General features: G+C 43.1%; 1 protein-coding gene and 1 pseudogene across 2 annotated transcripts in view; one reads left to right on the top strand and one right to left on the bottom strand.

The window, feature by feature from the left end:
* LOC308163910 (piwi-like protein 2) overlaps positions 1–10,904 on the bottom strand; it is a gene marked incomplete at both ends in the record, with an annotated part of 153,206 nt that overhangs the window by 66,816 nt on the left and 75,486 nt on the right. The gene's annotated exons all lie outside the window — the stretch shown is intronic.
* On the top strand, positions 81–2,646 carry LOC308163463 (vesicle transport protein SFT2A-like; annotated as a pseudogene). Its single transcript has 6 exons — positions 81–148; positions 311–392; positions 982–1,017; positions 1,478–1,536; positions 1,741–1,770; positions 2,643–2,646. The product of its transcript is annotated as a vesicle transport protein SFT2A-like (transcript).

The following is a 10,904-nucleotide window of genomic DNA, read 5'->3' as shown; positions in this document are numbered from 1 at the left end:
AATGTAACTGTTGCAGAAGCGTGTTGTCCCACAATGCATTGCTTGCTCAAGGTAGGGAAAATGCTGACTCCCAAAACAAAATGCCCAAGATTGGAATCATTATGTTTATTGTATTGTACACCTTTGGAAATCTCTGCTCACTCTGCAGGTAGGTAACACTCTCTCTCAGCTGAGCACCACTTGACTACTGATGATCTGAATTAACTTGCCAAATATTTGGTACAGAAAACATGTCAGCTCTTAAATCAGTAACTGTATGAATTCTAAGAGCTTCGTCTGAATAGATTTGACAGTGACTCTCTCTCCCTAGTACCATGTTCCTGATGGGCCCAGTGAAACAGCTGAAGAGAATGTGTGACACAACCAGAGCCCTGGCGACCGCCATCATGCTGGTGAGTCCCCAGGACCACTGCTTTCATTAAGGTTACAGACCACTGGCGGACTCAGGGGGGGCGACTGCCCCTCCTGGTGCCCCCACCTCTGTAAAACGTCTGTCTTAAGTGCCCTTTTGAGTGTCAACAATGCCCTTTTGAGTGGCGAAAATGAGAGGACGTGCCTTATTGGTGCCCCTCCAATGGTCTAAACTTGACCATGTGCACTGATGGGGTCCCATGTTGTGCAGTAGGTGCCCTTTTTTTCTTTTCGCCCCCCCTGCCCTTCAAACAGCCTGAGTCCGCCACTGACTGCTTTCATTAAGGTTACAGACAGTATGCTCGTGTATTCACACTGGTGCGTTGTTCATTAACTGTCGAGATGTAGATTCCCTTTATTTTACCCATGTAGGTCATTTGAAAGAAATGTGAAAAGAATGACGATACTATTATGTGAAGCCTGTAAGAAACTGCCAGAGAGAGAGAACGATGGCATCTCACCAGATACATGAACCAAAGTTAATGTCACAACATCTTTTGATGGCTCTTGTGCAGAAAGAGCAGTTCAGTTCCCTATGGCGGTGCTAACGTGTCTTCTTCTGTGTTCTAGACGTGTCTTGTGTTGACGCTCTGCGCAGCCTTCTGGGTAAGTGAGTCTTTTGTCATTGTGTTTATCATAGCTATCTCTCATGGCAGAACAGAATAGAAACAGAATATCGTGAGCTTAGAATGATAAGGTTCTATCTCCGTTTAGGGTAGTTCAGAGATATTGAGCGTCAAAGTTTTTACATACCATTATGTTTTGTGAGATGGAATCTTTGTATTTTATTAATTTCGAACTAAAAAATTTCAACATTTTAAAAATAACACCACACAGGCATTAATAAACACCTAATGGATCAGATTACCGGTATGTAGAAAACTCAATTTTGACAAAAATGGAGATAGAACCTTTATAATTCTAACGTCACGAAATGTACATTGTTGTTGTTCTGTGTCCAGGAGACCAGCCCATGGCCAAAGGCTGTCCAAGAAGCCTATATCTTATGACACATTGTTTACTGTGTTTACTGCATATTAGTTGACAATAGATTTTTCCCTTTTAGTGGAAGAATTTTGGTCTTGCTTTGCTGTTTGTCATTTTGCAAGTCCTATAATTTGCCTGGTGAGTAACATTTTTACTTGATTCTGTTATTAAAAATCCATTGAACATTGTATTATGTAACACACTTAAAATATCCTTGTTTAGTCATATAATCCTATATTCATATATTATTAATCATGCCAGTGTCTCTTCTGCTTTGAAGGAGTCTAAAGGAGATAGGTATGAATGTGTAATATGGGTTGCTGACTTTTCTATCGTCTGCAGGTATGGCATATCCTACATCCCATTTATGAGGTTTGTTACAAATTATACAATTATTATTATTATTAAATAATTAATTAATTAAATTCCTCGTCTTCTCGAGGAATAATAATTTGAATGCCATCATCAATAAGAACACGTTTTATTGAAATATTAAGCACTTTGATGTTCTATGCCTGATTCCACCTTTTTTCTGTTTTCTCTTTAGGGATGCAGTCATAAAACTGCTAACTTGCGCTTCAGCTCAAATCGTAGGTTAGCATGTTGGGACTGTTGTCTTGCAATGGCATGTTGCTGCTAGAGAGGGTCTACTCATCCTTACAACACTGCACTAGCTTAACCTCTGTCTTATTTGCCATTTTTAATGATCTTGTAAAAAAAATGAGGTTTTATGTTTATTTTATGGTATATTAGACACATTTTAGTTCTTGAAATTACAGATACATTATACTGGGTTGTAGGCCTACCTTTAAGTAGATGCTGTCACATTGAAGTTTAGATTATACAGTTTTTCCCATTATTCTCCAATGGCTCCAGTCTCTCTCCCATTATTAGAAATCCAGTTAGTTAAACATTCATTAAATGTTTGTATGAACACATTGTTATTCGTATTTACTTACTATGTTGATGTTGATCGTTTGGTTTTAGAAGATTCAATTGTGAAATAAAATTCTTGAGGTAATTGTTTGATACCCTACTTTTTATTAAATGTATACACATACAGTATACTATAGATTTGTAGAAACTTAGAAAGTAAAGCTTTTGTGCCCTAAATGGGTGTAGAAGTAATGGTGGTCATATGGTCAGTGACAATGGACACACAGGGCTTGCTTTCTCACTTGAATTCATTCTGGAAGCTGTAATAAAAATATTAGCCTCTCTATTTAATTTTTGTCTGTGAGCAGATAGTTCCTATTATATAAATTCTCATCTAGATCTGTCTCAAACTATGCCGTGTGGGGTCCTTGAATTTGAGGGAATTGAGTCTTGAAAGTCCTTGAAAGGTGCTTGAATGTGATGTTTCAGAAGGTGTGGGAACCCTGCATTCATATATATATATTTCATTTTGTAACCAATCATAGTCCTGTTGCTAGGTAGACACCACATAGAACAATTGGTGGTGAGTGTTCCGGAATTATTTGGCAGTTGGTGAGTTTAATATATATGACTGTAAACAAACTAAGTATAATCTAAATGTAGAATATGAAAACAACAGCCTATTTTCTTCAGATTGTATAGAAAAGGTGTTTAATTATCTTTAGCAAAATGAGAACAGTTTACAAGCATGACAGACAGGGACTGTCAGTGAAATCCTTCTCAGAAGAGTCCTGGGGCCTCATTCATAAAGAAGTACTTGAACGTCATCTTTGACTTTCACGTAAGCACAGTTTTCTAAACGGACGTAAGCATTATTTATAAAACGGGCTGAGATGGTTTAAAGTTGCGTACGTGCTTCCTTCTATAAATACCAACACAGGTAAAAATTAACGCAGGTGAATGAGGTTTGTATTAACACCCTGTGATAGAGGCTGAATTATAGCGGCTGAATTAAGACAAGTGCTATAATATAGGGTAGGCGTTCGTCTGGAAGTGGGAGAGGGCAGAGAAGGGTGGCTTCTCTGTAAGTTGCATTTGTAACGTTTGATCATGACAACTAACCAGGCACACAGGCACATGCTTATACTCTACTCAAGTTGTAAAAGAAAATCAGGGGAGGTGGTGGATTTTATAAGAGGACAATTTTAGCATCCCCTCGCCAGTGACTTCAGTGTCAGTAACTGTCATTGCATGTGTGCGTGCCCCCTCGCACCTTGAAATAGCAGTAATACCACGTTCATTGATAAAATGACATTAAGTATGGAAAGAGGGGGGTGATTTTGACAGTTTTTATTTCAGGGGGGATGCCATCCCCCCTCAACTCGAGTGCTGCTTATACTGTAATAATATAATGGTCTTATTCTTATCAGGTGGTCTTATTCTTATATGGCTGCTCACTCCCTGACACCGGAGAAAATCCAGTATAATTTAGAGCAGTGGTTCCCAACCGGGGGTACGCGGACCCCTAGGGGTACGTGAGGGGATTGCAGGGGGTACGTGGAAAGATTTGGAATTATAATTTATTTCCCCTTCCAAAAAAATAAATAAATACACAAGTCATTTCATAAACCTGTTGTTAAAATGGTACGCTGCAACTTAAGTTCCTCCCCGACAGGTGATGACTGTAACACAAGTGGTAGTCACGTCACATTTAAATCATGTTCACGATCATTTTCGCGCGCAAGTCAGCTAGGCCTGTCAGTTGGCAACCTACTGCAAAGATGGACAGATGGCTAAAACGACCAGCTACAGTAACGGTCAAGAAAACTGAGGCAAAAAAGAAAAAAGGACCCCGCTATTATCTGGAAACATATGTTTTGTGGGGATTTACATGTACATCGGCTAATCCACCACAGCCACAGTGCTTTTTCTGCTGCAAAGTCCTGGCTAATAATTCAATGAAGCCATCCCATTTACAGCGACACCAGAGCACCAAACACCTAGCAACTGTTGGTAAAACTGACGACTTTTTCAAGCGAAACTGTCAGAGCTCAAGTCAAGTCAGGCTACACTGAAGGAAGCGGCAAGTGTGTCAAGCAAAGCACTGGAGGCGTCCTATGCTGTTTCATTACTGGTGGCTAAGTAAAAAAAAACACATTCAATCGCCGAAGATCTGATTTTGCCTGCCGCTATGATTTTGGCTAAAACTATGCTGGACAAGAAAGCAGCTGACGCGCTCAAGTTGGTACCATTATCAAACAATACCGTCTCCCGTCGGATTGATGATATGTCCATAAATATTGTCGGACAAGTGGTGGATCAAATGAAGCAAGCAGGTCAGTTCGCTTTGCAATTAGATGAAATGACCGACGTTAGTGGGGAGGCTCAGCTGCTGGCTTTTGTGCGTTATAAAGAAGAGTCGGACATAAATGAGCATATCTTGTTTTGCAAGACGCTGCCAGGAAAGACAACTGGCGAGGGAATGTTGTTTATTATTGACAGCTTCTTCAAAGACAACGATCGTGGAAATCCTGCAGTCACATCTGTACCGATGGAGCGGCAGCAATGACGGGTAAGGTGCGTGGGCTGCTTGGGCGTGTGATGAAGGTGAACCCCGAAATTAAGTGGATATACTGTATTATTCACCGGGAGGCACTCAGCAGCAAAAAGCTGAGCCCCGAGTTAAGTGCAGTTATGGATGACGCAGTTAAGGTGATTAACTTCATTCAGTCCCGGCCAATGAACCACAGACTGTTTCAAACTCTTTGTCATGGCAGCGGGTCAGAGCATGAGCAGCTACTGCTTCACACAGACGTTTGCTGGCTGTCTCGTGGCAGTGTGTGTGTGTGTGTGTGTGTGTGTGTGTGTGTGTGTGTGTGTGTGTGATGAATGAATTAAACATTGAGGTGTTTGGCCAGGTGGCACATGTATTGGCCAATTAGCTCATGTAGTCTAATTTTGAATGGCAGTGTTTTGAAATGGCAAACATGTGACTTTATGTCAGATTGTTGTGTCTTAGGCAGAGAACCGTGTTTAGTGCATTTAAAGTGGCATTTTGAATAGCAAAATGTGTGTAAAGCAGAAAATGTGTTTAGAGTTTTGGAGACTTGAGAAGAGGTTTTGCTCTCTGTGTGTCAGTTTAAATAATTGTGCTATGCAGGTCATTTTATTGTGTTAGCAATTGGAAAAAACTGTAATAGAACACATGTGCGGTGGACAGATACAGTACATAGTTAAACGTCCCAGTGCTGTTATACTGTATATCGGCACTCATGGAATGCCTCTTGTCCAATCAAATGACTTGGTCGGAACTAACTGTTGTATAATAAATGTTATATTTGCAAGTTAGTGTTTAATTGAACATTTTTTGGAAATAATCAACACGCATGAGTGAGGGGGTACTTCTGGCATGGCAAAACAGCTCAAGGGGTACACAAGACAAAAAAGGTTGGGAACCACTGATTTAGAGCTTGGCCGGGCAAGGTCCGTTGTGGAACGCACTAGGCATGTTGAAGGGGAGATAGACAGCTCCGGAGGGATATAAAGGAAGACTGAAATACAATCAGAAACATCAGTTCCTTTTAAATCTTGAATTAAACTCATTTTCTCGGCTGATAACAACATCGTTAATTTTATTACGAGCCACTTGCATGAATTACACTAGGCAGTGCGGCTCACATGCCTGTAATAACTCCGCATAACCAGTAGGTAATGTGCGTAAGCAAGTTGAATACTCGACGTCGAGCTACGATCGTTTCCACGATCAAATTGACTCACGTTGAAATTGTATAAATCACTACGTTGACGTGGTTTTCTACGTACGACACGGGTAAGATCAACATTTGATCTAAGCACCCGTTATGAATGAGGCCCCTGAACAGAGGAGACATTACATTTTTATACACAGGTTACAGTCACTCCCTCAGGTAGGGGTTCAGGCCAATCACAGGCATTTCCTGTCCGCATCTGTGATGAAGAGGATAGGGGGAATTGACACAAAGGGAATGGGATGCCGTCCCACAGCAGTGTGTGACCAGGCTGGTGACCAGCATGAGGAGGTGCCAAGCTGTTGTGACTGCGTATGGATCTTCCACACGCTACTGAGGTCCCTGACAGTGTAAAATGAATAAAGTGTAAAAATGGCCAATATGTGTTGTTTTTTCCTTATTACGGTGGGAGAAATTGTGGGCCTCTACCCACACGTTTAGCTGTGTTGCTCATTCCACGAATGCATGACCCTTACAAGTTGTACCTCGTTGTAAAGGTGACTAATCAGGCTTTCCAACGATATAAAATACAATACCAGTTGGTATTATTAAAGGGGAGGAATAATCGACCGAAATAACGTTTCCGAACTTTTTTTGAGGAGTTTATACAGGTGCAACTCAAAAAATTAGAATATCGTGCAAAAGTTCATTTATTTCAGTAATTCAACTTAAAGGGTTAAACTTAGATATTATATAGACTCATTACATGCAAAGCGAGATATTTAAAGCCTTTATTTGTTATACATTTGATGATTATGGCTTACAGCTTATGAAAACCCCAAATTCAATTAGAATATTGTGAAAAGGTTCAATATTGTAGGCTCAAGTGTTACACTCTAATCAGCCAATTGATCCAAAACACCTGCAAAGGGTTCCTGAGCCTTTAAATAATAATAATGGATTTTATTTATAAAGCACTTAACATTTCAAGAATCTCAAAGTGCTACAGTCAATAAAAGAAACAAAAACAGCACAACACAATAAAGATCACTAAAAACATCAAAAGCAGAAAGGTTAAAAAGACACTGTGGCATAAAACTAAAGAAAAAAATAAATACAAATCTGGCTACTGGAACGCTTTGTTAAAAAGATGAGTCTTAAGTCCGCTCTTAAAAGAGTCGACCGACTGTGGTGCTCTCAGGTGGGCAGGGAGGGCGTTCCACAGTTCGGGGGCGATGGAGCAGAAGGCCCGGTCTCCCATGGAGCAGAGGTGGGTTTTGGTGGGTTTGAGGAGGTTTGCATTTGATGAGCGGAGAGTGAGAGTGGAGGGGCTGTGGGATTTGACCAGGTCCTTGAGGTAAGCGTTGCCGTGAATGCATTGATGAGTTAACAGTGAGATTTTGTAAATGATCCGAGAGGAGATGGGAAGCCAGTGTAGTGAGTGGAGGATGGGTGTGATGTGATCGTATTTGCGCACTCTCATCAGGATCCTAGCAGCGCTGTTCTGAATGTACTGGAGCTTCTGAAGGCTCTTGCTAGGGATCCCGATGAGAAGTGCGTTGCAGTAGTCGAGCCTGGAGGAGACAAAGGCATGGACTAACTTCTCGGCATCGAGCAAAGACAGGGTGGGGCGGAGTTTTGCTATATTTCTAAGGTGGAAGAATGACGTTTTAGATATGTGTTTAATGTGGGCCTCGTAGTTGAGGTGGGGGTCCATTCGAACACCAAGGTTGGTGACGACGGATGACAGAGGGATAACCTGCCCAGAGAAAGTGATGCTTGTTATGGGGGATGATTTAACCTGGTGAGGGGTGCCGATGAGGATGGCTTCTGTTTTGCAGCTATTTAATTGAAGGAAGTTAACTCTCATCCACGCCTTTATCTCCTCCAGGCAGATGGTGAGTGCAGATGAGGTTGACTGAGGGGTTGGGTCCAGTTTAATGTAGAGTTGTGTGTCGTCAGCATAGCAATGGTAGGGGATACCATGCTTGCTGATGACACGGCCGAGGGGTAACATGTACAGGGTGAAGAGGGTGGGTCCGAGTACGGATCTTTGGGGGACACCACAGGTGACAGGCTGGGTCCGGGACTTTGCACCTCCCAAGGAGATGCACTCGGTGCGTTCGGAAAGATAGGATGTGAACCAGTCCAGAACAGTGTAGCAGAGTCCGATAGTGGAGTGAAGGCGGTCTAGGAGGATGGTGTGGTCGACGGTGTCAAAGGCGGCTGTGAGGTCCAGGAGGATGAGGAGAGAAGGAGAGCCGGCATCGGCTGCCATGAGAATGTCGTTTGTCACCCTGACCAGTGCTGTTTCAGTGCTATGGGCGGAGTGGAAACCAGACTGGAATTTTTCTGCAATGTTATTGCTGCTGAGGTGATGTTGGAGTTGGGTGGCGACTATTTTCTCCAGGACCTTGGAGAGGAACGGGAGGTTAGAAATGGGTCTGTAGTTTGCGAGGGTATCCGGGTCTAGGGTCGGTTTCTTAAGAAGGGGAGTAATGATGGCTGTTTTCAGAGCTGATGGGACATGGCCAGACAGTAGGGAGTGATTGATGGTTTTGGTGATCAAGGGGCTTATGGCTTGGATGTTCAGTTTGACGAGTGCTGTGGTTTGGTATGGGAGGGAGGGAATGGTAGAACCATGGAAATGACCTTGTGGTCGGACACTCCCATTTCATAGGCAACTAGGTTGCTGACCGGGGTGGTGGTGTCAGTGATGACCAAGTCCAGTGTGTGGCCCTTCCTGTGAGTAGGGACATGGACATGTTGTGAGAGGTTGAGGCAGTCGAGGAGTTGCAGGAATTCACGAGCAAAGGGGCAGGAGGGATTGTCAACGTGGATATTTGCGTCACCAAGAACTACGATATTGGAAGATGAAGTGCAGAGTGATGTGAGAAGGTCATGTATTTCTGAGATGAAGACTGAATTTGGTTTAAGTTTAGGTGGCCGGTAGATGAGTAATAATGTCATGGAAAAAGGTGGTTTACATTTAACAGCAAGGCATTCAAATGAAGATGGTGAGGGGAGGGGGAGGGGTGTTATTTCCAGCTCATTTTTATGGAAAATTGCTAAGCCGCCACCCACCCGACCAGTACTGCGGGCTTTCTGAGTATAGCTATAGCCAGGTGGACAGGCTATATTCAGGCTAGAATAAACCTCAGGCTGGTGCCAGGTTTCACTAAGACACATCAGGTCTAAGCCCTTGTCCAGAATATGTTCATTTATGAGTGGTGCTTTAAGAGTAAGTGATTGGGTGTTAAAAAGCTCTATTTTGACTGTTGGTAAGGTGGTGAGTCTCTGTAGTGGAATGAGAACACGAAAATCCACTCCACGTTTTTCATGCTGCTGCTTGGGTTGTAGTGCTCTCGCGGTGATTCCGTTGCTACAAACTCCAGACGCGACAGTGTTCTGATGACGTGGAACAGATGCGACGGAGCGCTCAGCTGAGCGGATGGATGGTATGTTGTGACCGGTCTGACAGTACACAAACTGACGACGGGTGCTTCTATGGATATATCGTGGGCGGTGGAAAAGACCAAGGTTTTTGGTAACTGAAACACACGCTGGAATTGTGTGATTTCTCAGCTCCAGTAAGTGGGGGATGGAATATTTCAGCATCATGCCGGTCGGCGGGATACAGAACCTGGCCGCTTTAGCCTCCGAGCAGTGCTGTGAAGGGCCGAGAAATAGGATCCTGTTGGAACTTGGAGGTGATCCTTGGCTCCGGAGGGAAGTGAAGGACTGGAACCAGCCGAGGTTGCAGGACGGCAGGTAGGCAAAAATGGCTTGCTGTTGCTAGTGGCCAAAAGTTGCCGAAAAGTTGCCGGAGAGTAACAAAGACACGCTAAAATACTATATGCTAAAATACTAACTTTAGTACTGATTAAAAAGTAAAATAAAGACTAGAACTAAGCTAGCTCTGGTGGAGAAGCGGCGAACATTCAGCGCCTGCGTCCTTTCCTGCCAGTCAGGAATGCGTTCTCAGACAGATCAGTCAGATTTAAATGGTCTCTCAGTCTGGTTCAGTAGAATTCACAATCATGGGGAAGGCTGCTGACCTGACAGTTGTGCAGAAAACCATCATCGACACCCTCCACAAGGAGGGAAAGCCTCAAAAGGTAATTGCGAAAGAAGTTGGATGTTCACAAAGTGCTGTATCAAAGCACATTAATAAAAAGTTAAGTGGAAGGAAAAAGTGTGGAAGAAAAAGGTGTACAAACAACAGGGATGACCGCAGCCTGGAGAGGATTGTCAGGAAAAGGCCATTCAAATGTGTGGGGGAGCTTCACAAGGAGTGGACTGAGGCTGGAGTTAGTGCATCAAGAGCCACCACACACAGACGGATCCTGGACATGGGCTTCAAATATAGCATTCCTCTTGTAAACCGCTCCTGAACAACAAACAACGTCAGAAGCGTCTGACTTGGGCTAAAGAAAAAAAGAACTGGTCTGTTGCTCAGTGGTCCAAAATTCTCTTCTCTGATGAGAGCAAATTTTGCCTCTCATTTGGAAACCAAGGTCCCAGAGTCTGGAGGAAGAATGGAGAGGCACACAACCCAAGACACTTGAAGTCCAGTGTGAAGTTTCCACAGTCTGTGTTGATTTGGGGAGCCATGTCATCTGCTGGTGTTGGTCCACTGTGCTTTATTAAGTCCACAGTCAACGCAGCCGTCTACCAGGACATTTTAGAGCACTTCATGCTTCCTTCAGCAGACAAGCTTTATGGCAGGGCTTGACGCTTACCTTTTCCCCAGGTAGCACTGTGCTACCATGTTGAAAAATTTAGTAGCACACCAAGAATTTCAGTAGCACAATGAAAATTGCGAAATTTTCGTCAACGACAACAAATTATCATAATCATAACATATCAAAATGATCATAACCGGCTCTTGGCCGTAATAAAAATGGAGACTCACACAATGTA

Source organism: Nansenia antarctica (assembly GCF_963989245.1).
Source record: "Nansenia antarctica genome assembly, chromosome: 8".
NCBI lineage: Eukaryota > Metazoa > Chordata > Actinopteri > Argentiniformes > Microstomatidae > Nansenia > Nansenia antarctica.
Note: the sequence above shows the minus strand (reverse complement) of the source record. Positions and strands in the feature narration are given on the sequence as shown.